The sequence below is a fragment of the Dasypus novemcinctus genome, chromosome 11, assembly GCF_030445035.2.
Source record: "Dasypus novemcinctus isolate mDasNov1 chromosome 11, mDasNov1.1.hap2, whole genome shotgun sequence".
NCBI lineage: Eukaryota > Metazoa > Chordata > Mammalia > Cingulata > Dasypodidae > Dasypus > Dasypus novemcinctus.
The window spans coordinates 55,021,741-55,040,221 of NC_080683.1; the positions used below are offsets into that span (position 1 = coordinate 55,021,741).

Here is an 18,481-nt window from a genome sequence, read left to right on the forward strand (position 1 = left end):
TCTCTATTCTTTTCATATTCTTCAATCCTTCTTAGTTTGCTTTTTATCATTTTTCAACTCTCCTCTGCTTTAAAAAAAAAAACTTTTAAAGTAATGCCCAATGTAATGTTTATATACTCTCTTGTTTTTTCTTAATTTTTCATTTATCTTGAATTATACAGATGTTTTCATTTTATACCCTCAACTGCACCTCTTTGTATCCCCATCTCCCCTAACACTGTTCATAGTATTAATACATACTTAAATAATATGTGTAAACTTATAGGGCAGTCGCATCAAGTCTTTTTATGAATTCAGTTTCAATCTATGTCCATTTTCTTTTTTTCTCCAGTTTCCATGATAATGGTCTTTCTGTCCTTTCCTGTCTTCTGTACTCCCAAATAGCTCACAAGTTTCTTCCAACATCTCATCTTTAATTAAGCAATGCCTTTAATGCGCTGTTTGTGATAGGTCTTTTCCACTTAGTTTCTGTATAATTTCTCTACGACTATATAACTACTCTAAAACTGTGCATAAATTAACAAATGTTCCTTATTGTTTTTTTTTAAATTATGTTTCTTTGTATAAATTCATCTACTGATACTTGACCACTTTGAAAAAAATAACTATTTTTAATTAAATATTCTCTAGTATAAGTTTTGTTTAAAGTTGAAGACATCATTGATGTCATGAAGAAATTTTTTTAAGCAACTATTCACTACCTTTTTAAGCAACAAGTCACACCAATTAGCTGGAACCTCAACATTGGCATTATAGTGGTTATCATAAAGTTGTCTTAAAAATTTTTTAACAAATATATATTGCATGCCTACTAGGTCCACAGGCTTTCTATTGGGTACTATAGCCATATCAGAGAACAAATGAAAGTAAAATATGGACTCTCTTAGAGCTTAAATTCTGGTCATGGAGAAAGGAAATAAAAATTAAGCAAACAGGGGTGCGGATATGGCTTAAGCAATTGAGCACCCGCCTCTCACATGGGAGAGCCCGGGTTTGGTTCCTGGTCCTTTCTGAAAAAACAAAAACAAGTAACAAGCAAAATGAATGAGAAAAAAACACCAACTCGGGGAAGCTGATGTGGCTCAGTGATTGAGTGCTGGCTTCCCACATACAAGATCCTGAGTTCATTCCCTAGTATCTTAAAAAAAAAAAATTAAAGCAAACATTATACAAGAATTTGAGTCACAGAATTATGTGATTAAAAAATCAAAACAAAACCTTGAGGTATCTGTATATTCTCAGAGAGTCGGGGAAGACTTGCCTGAGGCAGTCACATTTATGCTTCTGTCTAGTAGAAAAGAAGATGGCAGATTCATAAAATGGTAACAGTGTGGGCTCCATGAAGTGCGAAGGAGGGAAAGAACTCAGCATGTTTTTACAGTAGAGGGATGGCCCCTGTGATGTAGGATTGTTACACATTGGTAAACAAAATAGAGGGTGGTCCTAAAAGGGTTTTTAACTGGGAAGCAGCATGCTTCACTCTATATTTGCATCAACATGCATTTGTCAGACACCTACTATGTGCACTGTTCTAGGCACTGGATATACAGCAGTGAACAAAATAGACACAAACATCTGGTGTCATAGAGATTTATTTTAGTGTTTTTTAAAATATTCTAGTGATTGTTGAGTGGAGGAGTTGGGGCAGCCAAAATTGTGACTGATAAGAAATCCGTCACAGAAGTGAAAGGGAGAGATGATGAAAGCAGGAGGCCAGCTGAGTCACCTACCTTGCAGTAATTTTATGATCAATGATTTGACTACATATTCCCTGTCTTTTGGAATCAACCCAGGAAAAATTTGTAAGCACAAAGGTACAAAGTAATATACAAAGAAGGATGCGCACTAATGAACTAAATCATTACATACATAAATATAAATTCCAGATGTATTATCTTCACATAAGTAAATAAAATCATAACCTAATAAAATACAGAAGAAAGTTTCCCAGTCCAGGGGTGGGGAAAGGCTTTTTTTTGTTTTTGTTTTTTGCTTGCTGTTTGCTTTCTGTGTCCATTCGCTGTGTGTTCTGTGTCTGTATTTATTTATTTTTATTTATTCCTCCCCCTCCCCCCTTGTGGCTTGCTTGTTGTCTGCTCTCTGTGTTCATTCACTGCATGCTCTTCTGCGTTGTTGCTTGTTTCCCTTTCCGTTGGGTCACCTTGCTGAGATGGCTCTCCTCGGCGCTTGCGGGTCGGCGGCTCTCCACAGCATGCGGGCGAGCCTGCCTTCACAAGGAGGCCCCAGATGCGAACCCAGGGCCTTGCATATGGTAGACGGGAGCCCAATTGATTGAGCCACAGCCGCATCCTGGGGAAGCCTTTTTAAGATGACACGAAACATAAAAAGAATGAAAGGTTGTAGTACATAAAAATGAAAATCTTCTATAAAGTAAAAACACCATACAGGTAGTGTGACAGTTTGAAGTTCTTTTATGAATTCTTAAAAGAGGAGTTTGTTTTTGAACTATTCCATTCCTGTGGGTATGGGGCCTTTTGATTGGACTGTGCCCTCTTTCTGGGTCTGATAAAAAAGGAGACACAGAGAGAAAGGCACACACAGGACAAGGGAGCCACCATTTTTGATCCTGCCATGGGAGAGAGGACATTAGGACTGCTTAAACACAAAGCTCCCAAGAGCCTGGGACTGCAGAGTAGCTCAAAGATGAAGAGATGAGCGATATGTCTGATGCTTCGCAGTTGAACCTGGGAAGGATTTGGAGCAGCTGAGACTGAGAGAGGAGGCCCAGTAAGAGACAAACCCTGGTCTGGGTGTCCACAGCCGAGATTCTGGAGGTAAAGTCAGGAACCTTGGCAGGACCCTGAGAAAGTGTCTCTGCTGGTACTTTGATTTTGACATTTCATGGCCTTGGAACCATAAGCTTTTGCCCTAAACAAAATCCCCATTATAAAAGCCACATTTCTGGTACTTTGAATCTGCAGCCTTTTGGCAAACTAAGACATGTAGTAAAAAACAGGAACAAACTGGGGAGAAAGCTGCCAACATATATACAAATGGTGAAAGATTATCCATAAAGATCTCTAATAAATCAATGCAAAGCATTGATCTATAAACCCATTCAAATTCTTTCAATGCCAGCCAGCTGTATTCTATCTAACTTGAATACCCTCTACTGTGCTCATATTCAACAAAATCCAACAAATATTTATTGAATGCCTATCAGGTTCCAAATGCTAGGGAGATAATTACGAACAGAACAGATATGTAGAAGTCTCTTGTGAAGCTGATAGTTTAAATTTGATGTTTCTATGAAAAAAGCATTTAATAATAATCATATATTCTATAGGATCTTCTCTCTGCATTCTCATTAATAAATAATCCCAATGCCCCCCCCCCTTTTCTTTTTCTCATAGTCCTATAATTATTTCCATTTTATTTGGAAAAATTTCCATCTCACACTACAGAATTCCAAAATGGGGTGGTAAATATTTTTGGAAGGAATACTTCCTGTTTCCTAGTTAGTTATCCTTTTTAAAAATTTATTGGGATATCACTCTATACCAGACTGTACTATATGATAGGACTATAAAAGTGACTAGATACGTTCCTTCTCTAAAAGAATTTACAGCTGAGGGGAAAAGAGACTAATAAATCAATAAGTATAGAATGGTAACAGCATGCTAAAATAGAACATATAGGATTGGATAGGAATACAGAGGAGGGACAATCTAAATCAAGCTAAGGGGTAGGGATGAGCTCCATGGAGGCTTCTGGGTTGATGGAGGTAAAATTGAAAGTCTTAAAGGATAAGCAGCTTTCAGCCAAGTGAGGAATAGGAGGAGGGCATTCTTGGGAGAAGGACTAGAAGGTGCAGGGGCACACAGTAGTGAAACAACATGATGCCTTTTGGAGCCTGCTAAAGAGTTTAGTGTTCGTGCCAATGAGAAGTAGGAAATGAGGTTATAAAGGCAGACATGGAAGCTCTGCCAAAGATTTTGAAAATTATTCTGAAAGCTATAGGGAGCCAATGAAGAAATATATACAGGAATTTGACAAGGTCCCTTTAAGTTTAATAATAATTACTCTGGAAGCAGTGTGGAAGACTAACTAGTGGCATTTGCAGAAATCCATCTCAAAAGTAATGGGACCTGAATTAAAACCAGGATAAATTAATTGTGATAAAAATGAGAAATTTAAAAAACATAGTTGATGACCTATTAGATGAAAGTAAAGGGCTCAAAAATGACTCCAGGTTTTATGGCCTGGATGTTGAATAATGATTTCATTCATGAAAATAGGCACATATGAAGAAGAGCAAGTTTGGAAGCAGAGAAAATGAATTCCACTGAGTTTGAGGTGACCTGAGGATCTCAGTAAATATATCCAGGAAGTTGCTAAGTATTCCAGTCTGGAGCTCTGGAAAGAGGACTGGACTGAGCATTCAGATTTGGAAGTTATTAATATACAAATGGTAAAAGAAGATATGGACTTATATTAGATCACCCAAGGAGAATAAGTAGAGTGAGAAGGATATATTAAAATGGAGCACTGAAAAGACATCTTGGAGTGAAAAGACTAATTAGAGGAATATGAGAAGAATCAAGAATTTAATATGCACAAAAGCCAATGGAAGAGTTTAAGGAAGTGTCACTGATACATTACAAGGCAAATTAAAATATAAATTTGTTTCTTCTTGAGGATTTCACATAATTCCCCTTCCTGGATTAGAGTACTACTTGCATATGGATAGTTCCCAAGCATTTATCCATACACAGTTTTTAAATCTTTTCTAAATATCTCTTATGCATTTCTGATTATCTGTTAAATATCTCTATCTGCTAGTCGCAAAACATCTAAAACTCAATATGGCTTAGTATTAAGACTGCAGGCTCAAATGTCAGTCTGCCTTTGTTTGAGCTCAGCCCAATTCTTTAAACTTTCCATGCCTTGATTCCTCATCTATATAGTGGAGATAATAATTAACACCTTTTCATGGGACTGTAATGAGGCTTAAGTGGGTTAACACATGCAAAGTGATAAAACAGTGCCTGCACAGAATAATTATGTCTGAAACTGAATATATTATCTTTTATCTGAAACCACCTCGTATTTCTATATTTACATTCTATATCAATGCTCTTATCATCTTCCAGTTACTTAGGCTGTGATCTTGGTGTCATCTACTAGAATGTAAGCTCTCTGAGAGCTTGGAGTAACTGTCTTTTCTATGGTCAGCAGCATCTGGATTGTGCCTCAAACTGGATGCTCAATAAATATTTTTGAGTGAATGAAGGACTCAAGGTTATTCTGTCTCTCTTACTCTTAATATTTCATCTGCTAAATCTTATTGATTCTATTTTCATAATACAATTCATTTTCATATTTACTTCTTCTTTGTCCACCCTCTCCACTCAAATTCACTCTTGTTGTCTTTTGATTGACTATTGCAAAGACTTCTAACTGGTCTCACATATCTAGTCTCCTTCCTCACTATGACTCTTCTTCTTCCTTTGTACTCCTTCCTTTTCCTCACACACCACTTCTCCATGGGACACACTGCCACAAGATAAACCTTCTTAAAACACAATTCTGATTAGAATTCAAGTGATATAGTACAATATCACTTTAGTCACAATATCACAAGTCTTCACAGTCTTGATTTCTGAGTTTGGACAAGAGAATTACAAGGGGAATAAATGACAAATATTTATTGCAGTATATGTTAAATGACAAAAGCATAGTAAATAAGATACGTTCCATCTTACGGAAGAGTCTTATGGATTAATGCAACTGGGGGATGTTTAAAGTAAAAGAAAACTTTGGGTTGAGTCTCGAGAAAAGAGTAGAACTTAGGTAAGCAAACCAGTAAGAGAAAGGCAGTCTAGGAAGGTAGAATAAAGATGCAAACATGAGAACTCCTAGGGAATGTACCTAGATGAGGATGTAGATTTGAGATGTTTAAAGAAAGAAGGTAAGTAAGCAAGGGGTCAGAAATATCATAATGAAGTTTAAACAGAAGGCAATTTAAGGATCATTAATATATCAGAGGAAGAAGTCATAGATATTGGTAGCTCATTTAATATTGGTAAACAGGAAATCTAGGATGACTGGATGATTGAAAGAGGTGACAATTACGGGGCCATGTGAAGATAAAGATTTTGGAGGCAAAGTTTTTGGAGAAAGTTTGAAGGTTCAGAACTATTAAGGTCATGGGAGAAAAAAGGACTCAACAAAAATATCTGATAGGGAAGGATTTGAGATCAAGATTGTGCTAAGGGCTCAGCAAAGTGTTTTTGAGTCATCTAAAAGTATAGAAGTTATTATATAACTATGTAAATAGATGAGCTTCCTACGTGAGAATTTAAGGAGAAATTTTCAACAAAGAGTATGCCCATCTTGAGGACTTAAAAGAGAAAAGGAATCTACTATGGAAGATAGATTGATAGTGGTAGAGAGAGAACCAATTTCAAAAGGAGGTTTTAAAAAAATCACGAATGTGTCAAAAATGATTGGGTAGATTCTTTGTGATCTATTAACTTTAATTTTTAAAGAAGTGTATTAAAAAAAAGTGAATACGTAGTTGGAAAAAAAAACAATTGGGTAGAGATGGACGAGAATAAACATTGGATAGGTCTTAGATCAAGAGCCCACTGGTAGTCTTGAAGAAATCAGTGGAGACAGAAACTAAATTGAATTCCTTCATTCCATAAATAACTATTGAGCATCTACTAAGTCCTAGCACTGAACTGGTTACTATAACTATAATAGGGAACAAAATAGGTAGAATTCCTAACTTAACATCTGCTAAGTCCCTAGCACTGAACTGATTACTATAACCACAATAGGGACAAAATAGGTAGAATCCCTAACTTCAGGAATTTTACGCTTTAGATGGTGAGACAGACAAAGAGTCAGATAGTTAAAATACAACATGAAGAATTATAGTGGGGGCTTGTCCATTTCTACAAAAGGCCACAGGAAGGCTCAGAGAAATTGTTAATGTGATGTTGTTTGGAGAAAGTGATTTCCACACCAGGTATGAAGAGAGAAATGGAGTTATCTGAATAAGGTATTAATGGAGGAAGGGAAAAAAGTGATTCAGGAAGAGGAAAACATGCTCAAAAACTTCTAGGCATAAAAGGACATGATTTGAACACAGGATAACAAGATAGGACATTAAAAGAGATAAGATTTTGTAGGACATTGTGAACTAAGTTAAAGATTTTCAACAACTTTACCTTAAGACTAATGAGTTTCCACTAAGACTTGGCGTTCAGAAATATCCCTCTGGATGCAGGGTGGCAAAAGTTTCACAAAAGAGTAAATCAGAGGTGAGGGTTAAAGAGTAGTGGAAAGGATGTCACTGGCTGAGAGGACTGATTTGGGTTGGACTGAGAATAGAAGTAGGTGTCCTAAAGATGTAGAAGGGAAGCAGATGTGGCTCAAGCAACTGGGCTTCTGCCTATCACATGGGAGGTCCTGGTTCAGTTCACGGTGCCTCCTAAAGAAGATGGTGAGCTGGCATGATGGGCGGACACAGCGAGCTGATGCAGTAAGAGATACAAGAAGAAAAAGCATAATGAAAGACACAACAAAGCAGGGAGCAGAGGTTCCTGGTGCCTCCTGGGGAGGATGAACAAGACAGCAGGTTGATGTGATCGGTAGGCACAGCAAGCTGACACAAGACAGTGCAACAAGAGATGCAGGAAGAAAAACATAATGAGAAACACAACGAAGCAGGGAGTAGAAGTGGTTCAAGCAATTGGGTGCCTCTCTCCCACATCAGAGGCCCTCATTCAGTTCCCAGTGCCTGTTAAAGAAACAAGGAAGATAAACAGCACAGCAAGTGCAAAAACAACGAGGGGGTAGGGAGAAATAAGTAAAATAAACCTTAAAAAAAATAAGAACTGTAGAAGAGGTTTTAAATAGTGATAATGGGGAGAGGAAGATGAAAGTGAATATGAACTTGTTATGCTCAAAATGGCCCAGTTGATGTTAAGTTACCTGAATATGCAATGGACTAAGTCAACAAATGCTATAAAACTTTATCTGGAAATGCTAAGTGACCCAAGGATTAAGACTTTGAACATGCTGCAGGGCTGGGGATTAGTATGACAGTCAGAATGAAAGGTTATGTGTCCTCATGAGTAAATAATTACATTGGAACTGCCCCTCTTTGGCCTCCATCACCCAAAGATGGATTACCTAATGGCCTTTACCTGGAATAAAAGTCAAGAGTTGAGCTGGGAGGGAGAAGAGGAATAGCAAAGTAGAGCTATAAAGACCAGAGGTCCAGGCTAGAAATGGAGGTGGGCAACTATCAGTTATTGGTCACTTTTAATCTTGAATACACAGATTTTACAATATAAATTGAGATACCTAGAAATATATATAAATGCAAAATATGATGACGATGGCAAGGCCTTTTGTTTGTTTTGTTCACTGATCTATCTCCCAAACAGTGGTGGCACACAGTAACTTCTCAAAAAATATCAGATGAATGAATTTACTGATAATACTTGACAGAACATATCCAGGTCAAGGGGAAACTTCCTGGGAGAAAAAGATCCAGAAAAGTAAAGTATTTCTTTAGTTTTACTTTGGAAAGGTAGTGTTAAGGAACTTGCTTAGAAATGAAGATCTAGTACAAGGAATGGGTCAAAAGGAAAAGGTTTACACTCAGCTAAGATGGAGGTGAAGAAGGACAACCACCACACCATGGAGCCTAGAGTGATTACAACTGAAAATGGGAGGATTGCATCCAGCATCCAGGTGGAATCTGAGCCTCCTCTTGACATAAAGGTGCAATGGACACAACCAATCCAGTGTCCACATAGAAGAGGTGGCATTGGATTGGGAAAAGTGGACATAATGGACAAAGGGTATGGGGAAAGGCAGGAAGAGATGAGAGGTGGAGGCATCTTCGGGACATGGAGCTGCCCTGGATGGTGCTTCAGAGGTAATCACCGGACATTGTAAATCCTCACAGGGCCTACATGATGGAATAGAGGAGAGTATGGGCCATGATGTGAACCAATGTATATGAGGTGCAGAGGTGCCCAAAGATGTACTTACCAAATCCAATGGATGTGTCATGATGATGGGAACGAGTGTTGTTGGGGGGGGGGGGGGGAGGGGGGGGTGGGGGGGTGGGGTTGAATGGGACCTCACATATATATTTTTAATGTAATATTATTACAAAGTCAATAAAAAATAAAAAAATTAAAAAAAAAAAAAAAAAAAAAAGGAAAAGGTTTTTTAAAGAATAATACACAGAATGTGAATAATACATCCCAAGAGTCCACAGTTTATTGACATATCTTTCCTAGTCTATTAGGTAAATGCATGTTTGAGTGTATTTAACCTGAAAGGCATGGAGCAAACCAGACTACCTTCCTCTGCAGCACAATATAGCCTTTGGTTTTAATCCTCAGCCTACTATTTTTGCATACAGGATAAACAAAGGCTTAACTGTTTCATTACTATCTAAATATTAGGAATATTAAAAATTTATCATATTCCACATTTCTTTAACTCATTACATTTACAAAACACTGCATTTTTGTTATCCCATTTGACAGTTGGAACAATTCTATGTAGACAAACCAGAGGTACTTTATAGAGAGTCACAGACTCAGGGTGTTTACACGATTTGCTCTGGACCACCTGAGGCAGAGCTGGGACTAGAATTCAGTGTGCCCAACCTAACTAGCATTCTTTCCAGTATCCCACACAGACAAATCCAAAAACCACAGTTGAGTCACATTTGAGAACATGACTCTGACCCTTGGTGAGCAAGCTCTGAGTCTAGTGGTTTAAACGCTACTTGGCTTCAGTGCAGGGCTTCAGCCCAGTGACCCAGTGCAGCATCTCATAGTGCATTGTGGAAATCTGGGTATGATTCCTGAGGCAAACATTGGCCTTTTCCAGAACAGTAGGCCCTGGCAGCCCTTTGTGTGCATTTTGTCCAGGGAAAGTAATTGCTCTGAGGTCAAGACTGGTTTCTCAGGAAAATCGTTGGGAGATGCGGAGCAATTCACCCCGTAGATGAACATGAAAAACGGCAGTCAATTCAAAATTATTTTATATAGGATTTTTCAAAACTAACATGAAACTAAAGTAAATGCATTTTCCTGTTCATCTAATACATATCCAAAACTGGTCCAATGTGATTTTATAAAGGAAAGCAGATTTTACTATATTCCAGGGTGGTCTGGTTTTTAAGTATTTGTTTAGTTTTCCTTTGCCAGCAGTGAGGCTTAGATCAAGGCCCTTCTTTTTTAGAGCCTCAGTACCCTTTTAAGCTAATAACAATAAGAATATTAATAAAATAAAATAAATAGAACTCTTCTAATTCCATGATACATTTGGGTATTTTAAATACTGAGATTTGATTGAGATATATTCTAAAACTAGAGATATCAAGTCATAGTTACACTGAATCATGTTAATACCTGTCAAAACGTGGGGTTAGAAGAAATATGTTTAGATGTACAAGTTTTCATATCTTTTTTTTTTTCACTGTGGTTTCTTAGGTTCTTATTCATTTACCCAGAGAAAGCTTAATTTAGAATTAGCCTGATTCAGACAGAGTCTTTAGGATTGGTTGGGAGAGTCCTAAGTGCTACTTAAATGCCACTTTCTATTTCCTGGGCAAGAGTGCCTGGGCTGGCACAACACCACAGCCCAGCAGGGCAGCAGTGATTGTGGTAGGAGCTGCAGAGGGCTTGCTGTTTTGGCCCCTGAAATTAGTGCCTAGAGAGCTGAAAATTCCGTAGTCTCTGATCAGATGGTCCAGAACTAGAAATAGCAGGAGTGAGAAGTTCAGGAAACAGAAGATTGCAATCCCAAGGGAAATTTGCCCAAGGGCACACTGCTGCTGCTTTCAGCAGAAAGGAATCCATTCCATCCTGCCTCCAGACCATCTGTCTTCTCCTGATATTAAACGATGTGGTCCCTGTGTCTTGACCCGCCCAGCCTGCTCTTTTCTCTTCACTTCTCTTCAGTCCTCTTCGCTCTGCCTCACTTTCTTTCTTGCTGCTTTTCTTGGTCACCTCCCCTTTTCTGTGATTGCAATTCCTCTAACACAGTAGCTATCCCAGCAGTTTTCATACACTTCTTGAAATGTCAGGCCAGGAATAAATTCAAAACAAAATGCACAAACCGAATCTTTAATTTCTAGAATAGATTGCTGGAGGAGGTGAGATGATTTTGTATAGCGGTGTTTGGTGTCCCACTCCCTAATTAGACCCTACACCTGGGCAGGTAGAGTGGTCACATAGTTCAGTTCAACCATACCCCTAAAAGCTCCAACACCCCAACACCTTGTGATCACTCAAGCATGACTGATTATTAGATTTGTAAAAGTGCAATTTTCAAATAAAAAGAGGAAAAAATACAGTGCATGTTGGTACCAACAATCAGCTTTTGTCAAAGTTTCCTTTTTGAAAGTAAAATTAACATGAATCTTTAAATTGGTATTCAAAACTAACACATAACCAAGTGTATCTGGGCTGGAGCAGCTAGTAATTCCTGGCAGAGAGGATGACATAAATGTGGGAGACACTGATAGTGTGATTACTCAGGCACCTAACTGACAAAGAGGGTTATCTGCATCAAGATAAAGCACTTGAGAAGATTAACTAGCATCAATGCTTGAGAAATGGAACAGCAGTTAACTGACTTTCTTAACTATTTTGAGAGTGCTGGTACTGAACAAAAAGAGTGACAAATAACAGGACAGTAGGTATAACAGTTCTTACTAATCTTTGAACTGTGGCTATACCACTAGTAAAGCAAGATAATCTATAATGATTTAAATGGCAATGGGAAGTTAGTCAAATACTTTGTACTCCTTAGTCATAGGCTGTATATTCCAGCCATATCAGATTTCTTTAAACTAGCCTGGCCTTTTCATGGCCACTAAGCTTTTGGAAGCCCCGTTATCTAGCCTGTCTGAAACCCCTTTCCCCTCTCCAGGGCTCAGTGCACTATTCCCCCTCATTCCTCAAAATAAGCTTGAAAGCCCTGAGTCAAGTCTTTTCTCAAGAGACTCTGGTAGGCAGAGTTCGAATCTTAGGTAGAGTTGGAAACTTTTGTGTGGGGCCTCTCGCAAGATTTTCTTTCCTCTTAGGTCATCAAACATGTTATATTGTAACTAAGTGTGCACTTCTCCTCTCCCTCCACCCCACTCGGCCCCCGACAACCACTCAAACACTATGCCCCAGAACTAGGGTTTATGGAGGGCAGAAGCCCTTTCTTAGACCCCCTGTTCAGAGCACAGATCTAACCCACAGTAAAAAATCAATACCCAAAAACAAGCTGAGAATGTGGCTGAAGTCAAGCTGGAGATGGAGTTGGAGATAACGGGGGCCCTGCAAGTAAATTTGCAGAACTTCATAGACAGGGGAAGACTTGGGAAAGGCTTTCTACTCTTCATAGTATCTTACAGGATGTCTAAGAGGTAAGTAAGCTGTATATCTGTGCTATTAAATTTTGAAGGCTATTGTAAAGGCTTCAGCAAGGTGGGAAGAATTTTCTATAATTGTTTAGAAAAATAAAGGCAAAGAACAATTTCTGAATATGCTTCAATGATAAGAAAATAAAAAAGATAATTTTTTTTTCTGTAGTCACAGATAAGGGCTAATCCCAATGAGGGATTTTGGATTAATTCAAACCACCATGTTTCCAAAGTTCAGGAATGGAATGTTTAGAAGGGGAAAATCAATAACCTTGCAAGTATCTCATACACCTGTTGTACATACATTTATACCTCATACACTTGCATAGTACCTCATACACCTAACCTAAAAGAATTTTAGTCTCTAGTTTTCTGTCTTTGTAAAGAAAGCTTGCAAATGCTTCTGCCCTGCAAAATTAATGTAATCATATGAAGAGCTAGCACTTCTAACTTGCCATAGTAGATAAAATGGGTAGACATTCAGGATACTTGGGAAAAGCTCCCTGTTACCTCACAGATCCTGGGAGCAGATGATTCTAATCTGTAGGACTTCACACATATTGGGTTTGGGCGTGAATATAAGCAGATGCCAAATTTACAAGATAAGAAATTTAGAATTTTTCATAGAAAGGAAAATAAAACTTCACTCACCCATGTCTGGGGCAAGATTGCTGAGGCAGATTCAGCATGTGTTTATGAGCATGACAATGATGAGCTGAGCATGTTTGGAGAAGGCAGAAATATATGTTTTCTTTGCAATTATCTCTATGTAATTTTTGAGGAACAGGAAACCTTGAGTGCTGAAAAAGAAGCAAAAAAAAAAAAAACCCAGAAGACATCAAAATTAAAGCAAAACACTACCACATTTTCCTCTGAGGTATGATATGTGAAAACCTGAAGGTGAAGAGACCAACCAATAGAGTTATCCAGTGAGGGGTGCAGATATTGCTCTCTATCAGCTTGGCCACTCTAACAAGAGCTAAGGCAGAACTTGAAAGGAAAGACGTCAGGCCTAATATCCAGAAATCCCCTGTGCAAAGACACAGCTGCACAGATTGCTGGTTCGTCAGAGGGCACGAGAAGAGCAGGTTTGACAGGAATGGCATTTGTGCTGCTGACGGGTCTGTTGTGCTCTGTGCTGTTGCAATGCTACAAGGGAAATAGGACAAATGGGCATTGATGTTCTCCTGGCATCACCTGAATGACAAAAAGTTGTGTAAGGGGCCAGCATGCTGGTAGAATAAATGCCATCATTTAGAGATAGAAGCCAATCAGGGGGGATGGGGCAGCAATGTTTCCACTTCTATATTCCAATGCACACAGTCCCAAGAATTGTTCCCTGTAACTTGGGGACTCAGCCAATATTAATTAGAAAGAAGGAAGAAGTACACTTGGAAGGTTGATGTTCAATCAGGAAAGACTTAATGTGAATAGAAAGAGACAGTAAAAAAAAAAAGGAAGGGCACACTCATTTTGAAAGTTATGATCAAAAGCAAGATTTCAGCCCAACTGGAAAGCTATACTGAGCTTCTTGCATAAATTCTCTGTTTTAGAATCTTACGGCAGGCAGGATCAAGTAAGTGACTTCCGCACAAAATAATATTTCTTTGTTTGTTTCTTAATTGAAGGAGAGGGAAAAGATAAGGTCCAGAACTTCAAGCATTGCTGAAGTTCTACATTATTAATGAACTGGGGCTCTGAGAAGCAAGATGCTCATTAGTGGCTTCTGTAAAGAAGTCTGGGGCACTCAATGCTAGAAGGAAATGGAAAAGCTGCCAGTTAACAGCAGGAACATCTAAATCATCACACTTTGGAAGAGAACTGGAAAAACAAGACAGCATTTTAGCTTCCACAGAAAAATAATAGTGAAAGAAAGCCTTCTTTGAGTATATATATGGAATGTCTTAAGTCAGGCTGCTGAAGAAACAGCTACTGTTGAAGGCCAGAAGATAAACAGGCATTCATTACAGCCAGAAGGACAGGGCATGTTGGCCGTGGGGTAAAGAACACCTTCAATTCTAGATCACTAAATCATCAAACATACCTTGGGATGTTACTGACTCAGAAATGATCATCTGATTGTCCCTCTGTTCATGGCAAATACTAGGGTCAGCCTATTATAACATATCACAGCTTGGTGGTCTGGGTCATATCAGACCAAGCCAATATTTATTGAACATCTCCCATGTGCAAGGTGCTATGCTAGTCACTGAAGGGGACATAGAGGCCTCCCTCCTCTCCAGGCATTTCCCATGTATTTGAAGAAATAAGATCTATACACATAAAAGCATAACCAGCAATGCATAGGACTAAAGGGTCCAATGATGATATATATACATGGACTTGAAAGGAGGGCAAGACTGCCAGGGTATGAGGTGTTAAAATGGACTGTTCAGAGATGAAAGGCCATTAGAGCTGGAAGGGAGTTTAGAAAGCAATCTAGTCCAAAGCTTTTAGAAATGAGAAAATAAAGGTCCTGAGAAGTTGTGACTTGTCCACGGCATCACACTGACTAATAGTCCCTCAGAGGCATTTAGTATTTGAATCCAGCTCCACTATGTATTTCTGGCAAGTTATTTAGCCTCTCTATACTCAGGTAGCTCCTGTATAAAGTAAAGATAATAATGCTCATCACAATCTGTAAGAGAATTAAATACAGTGATGAGTCATTCATGGCATTCTTTCCCTCTGACCCTGACTGGGCCTCAGAGCCCTTCTCAACACAGAGCACCAGGTAGCCAGCCATTCCTAAAGCATCAGAATTGCCTGCAAGATGAAACATATATATTTTTTCAATATATCAAGGAGATTTCCACCACTATTAATGAGAAAGTTCTGTAGACAGATTATCAACCACTTTTAAAAAATTAGTTTTTAATCTATATAGACCTAAATTACTTCTTGACTTGGCTTACAGTTTCCAAGCCCTTCCAGATTCTTCCCCATTCACTCAAACCAGTTGCACAGAGTCTTCACAATACTTGATGGTGCCCATAGAGTCTGTTTCAAGATAAATTTACTTCTCATTTTTACGTATGACAAAATGCAGTCTGGTTTAAGGTCGTGAGGTGGATGCTCATTAACTTACTTGTACTGAATGCCTAGAAGCAGAGCTTCCCTCACTTCAGTCTATCAGATGAGAGGCTGAGGACGATAGCTGTCACCCCCAGTTGCTTTAGAAGCCCCCCTCCACCATCGTTTAATGATTTTTGATTAATGGACAGAATAAATCTAGGAGCCACTGAATATTAAATGTAGGAAGAGACCTCAGAGGTGATTTTGTTCATTCTCCCAACAAATGCATAGTTACCTATCACTGAAAACCTTCTTCTGAGGCAAAATGGAAGGAATCCAGTTCCTTTGTTAAGCATGACTAGATTAAAGGGATGTCCATCACATGGACAAAAAGCAAACCATCTGGAACAGAGGTACCTGTAAAAGAGAAACCAAGGAAACCAAAAAGAAAGAAAGAAAGAAAGTAAACCTTCCAAAACTCTCATAGAGAGACCATCAACTGCTTACTCAGTGCTGTATAATATTATATTTGTACCCAATGCTCCGGCACTCTGAGAGAACTAAAGAACCCCTAACTCTGAGTGAACAACAACATTGCAAGCAAAAGGAAGGAGAAATGTGATAACGGTTAAGATTAAACATGCCTGTCTTACATGGTTGCATCTCTGGAACTCTCCACCCCAGAAATGCAGAGACGATGGAATAAAAGCAGGCATAAATGATGGTTCTCTCGACACTGTTTAATGGGAAGTTTATGTATTTTGTCCAGATTCATAATAGAGGGAATCTAAAGGGCTTGCCAGGGGAGCAGATGTAGCTCAGTGGTTGAGTGCCTGCTTCCCATGTACAAGGTCCTGGATTTACTCCCTGGTACCTCCTAAAAAAAAATAAATGAAAGGCTTGCCAATGAAATGCTGATGGAAGTGCTCGGATACAGACCATTATTTACCTCCTTTGATTCACTAAAGTATAAATAATCAAAATGATACATAAATTTAATTGCCAGTGTCTTGTAGTTATTTTTGAGAAACAGCCACAGATCTGAGATCTGGTATTTAACAAACAACTCAGGCTACCTACTTAGACTAAACACATAGAATGTTTTCCAGGCTGTAATTTTATGAAAACAAAATGTCTTTAGAGAGAGAACAAGCTAGTACTATTGCTTTAAAAATGACTTCAGGAAAAGTTTCCTTACTAAACTGAAATAAAATGTGGACCATCTAATCCATTCTGCTGGCTGGCTCTGATCTGCTCTGCTGTGCCAGGTTTTTACCTTCATTTCAGTGACATCCCACACGAATGTCTTCTCCCTAACAGTCTCTGGGAGCAAATAAACTTCCTCTCATCATGTGGCTTTATGTTTCCAAGAGCAGGGGATCTCAGACTTTTTGGTCTCTAGATTCCTTTACACTCTAAAAAATTCTTGGGACTCAAACCCTTATGTTTATGTGAGTCTTATCTCTTGATAATTTAATGTATTAGATATTAAAACTGAGAAATTTTTAAAAATGTTTATCAATTCATTTAAAATAGCAACAAGAGACCCATTATGTTAATATCAGTAACATATTTTAATGAAAAATAACTATTTTTGAAAAGACTGGAGTTGAGTTACATTTTTGCAAATCTCTTTCATGTCTAGATGAACAAAAGAGCTGGCGTCTCATATCTGTGTCTACATTCAATTTGCTGGCATATGCTGGTTTGGTTGAGGGATGTGAAGGAAACCTAACCTTACCCAGATATCTAGATAGAAAAGGAAAAAATATTCTAATCTCCTATTCTGGTAATTATGAATATCTTCTTTGATATTCAAACCTGACAAATGGTAGCTTGTTAAAGTTTAGTTGCAATGCAGACTCAGAAACCTTATTATCTGTGACCTTTTTGTATTCTGTTACACTAAAATTCACTAGCCTGTCTTGCATTTTGAATGGATTTCTTACCCATTTATGATTTTATATGATCATGCATTGATCATTTATGCTTGTTATTATTTGATACTGAAAAATCACATTTGTTACCATCACCACCAATCTCCTAGAAAAGTCTGGAAACTTTTAAGTTCATAGAGGTGGATACAAGTTTTCCATAATTCTGATATTTGCTTAAAACTTGAATTTTATCACTGACAATAACTATTGCCAGCTCTGTCCCTTGAAGAGACAGACTCACTTTGTTCATTTTTGAGAAAATGTGTACCCAAGTCTGAATATCCATGGTTTGTCAGTCAGGCCTTCTTTCAGACAAAAATGTTGTTTCCTGAAAGAAAAAGCAGCTAGTTCACCTTGCAGCCCAAATAATTGAATAAGTAGTTTTCCTTGAGATAACCACGGTACTTTGGTATGCAGCAGAAGTGATTTGAGAATCAAAACTTAATAAATTTAGTAATGTTTGAGCAAGGACATTTTAAAATAAACTGCATCCCCCAATTTTTTTTTTTTAACCGGGACCTCATATGTGGGAATCTGGTGCTTAACCACTGAGCCACATCAACTCCCCTGAGTTGGTTTCTTTTGTTTATTTTTGCTCATTGTTTGTTTTTGTTTTTTCTAGGAGACACCAGGAACCGAACCCAGGATCTCCCATGTGGGAAGCAGGTGCTCAACTGCATGAGCCATATCCACTCCTCTTCCACCCCCATTCTTAATTGTATGTGATGGTAAAGAATATAATGACAAGTACAGTTTGGAGCCATTGTCTTGATTTGCACTAAGGCACCAGGAGTTTACCCTCTGTTGCTTTTGCCCCATCAGGGCAAATATCAGCATAGTGAAAAATGCAAATAACACCTTGGTTTTTTATAAAAGTAGTTTTGACCTTGCAAACTCCCCGTAAGTGTCTCAGGGACCCTTAAAGATCCGTAGAACACAGTTTGAGAATCCTTATCCTAGACTCCTTCTACAAAGATCACAAGCCAGAGTAATTAAGTGTAAAAGAGAGAATATCCAAATGTATGGAACCGTTTAAAAATTCCTTTTGTAAGAGTTTTATAACAAAGCCAGTGTAAATTGCAAGACACAGGCATGTTTTATTCTCAAA

General features: G+C 38.3%; 2 long non-coding RNA genes across 2 annotated transcripts; one reads left to right on the top strand and one right to left on the bottom strand.

Annotated features, from left to right (window-relative positions):
• Positions 1 to 1,576: 1,576 nt before the first annotated feature.
• On the bottom strand, positions 1,577 to 13,556 carry LOC139439996 (uncharacterized). The gene is made up of 3 exons (XR_011650085.1): positions 13,336 to 13,556; positions 13,073 to 13,221; positions 1,577 to 2,320 (listed from the first exon to the last, which is right to left on the bottom strand). It is a non-coding gene; the product is annotated as an uncharacterized lncRNA (long non-coding RNA).
• On the top strand, positions 11,890 to 18,125 carry LOC139439997 (uncharacterized). The gene is made up of 2 exons (XR_011650086.1): positions 11,890 to 12,424; positions 17,996 to 18,125. It is a non-coding gene; the product is annotated as an uncharacterized lncRNA (long non-coding RNA).
• The last annotated feature ends 356 nt before the right edge of the window (positions 18,126 to 18,481 follow it).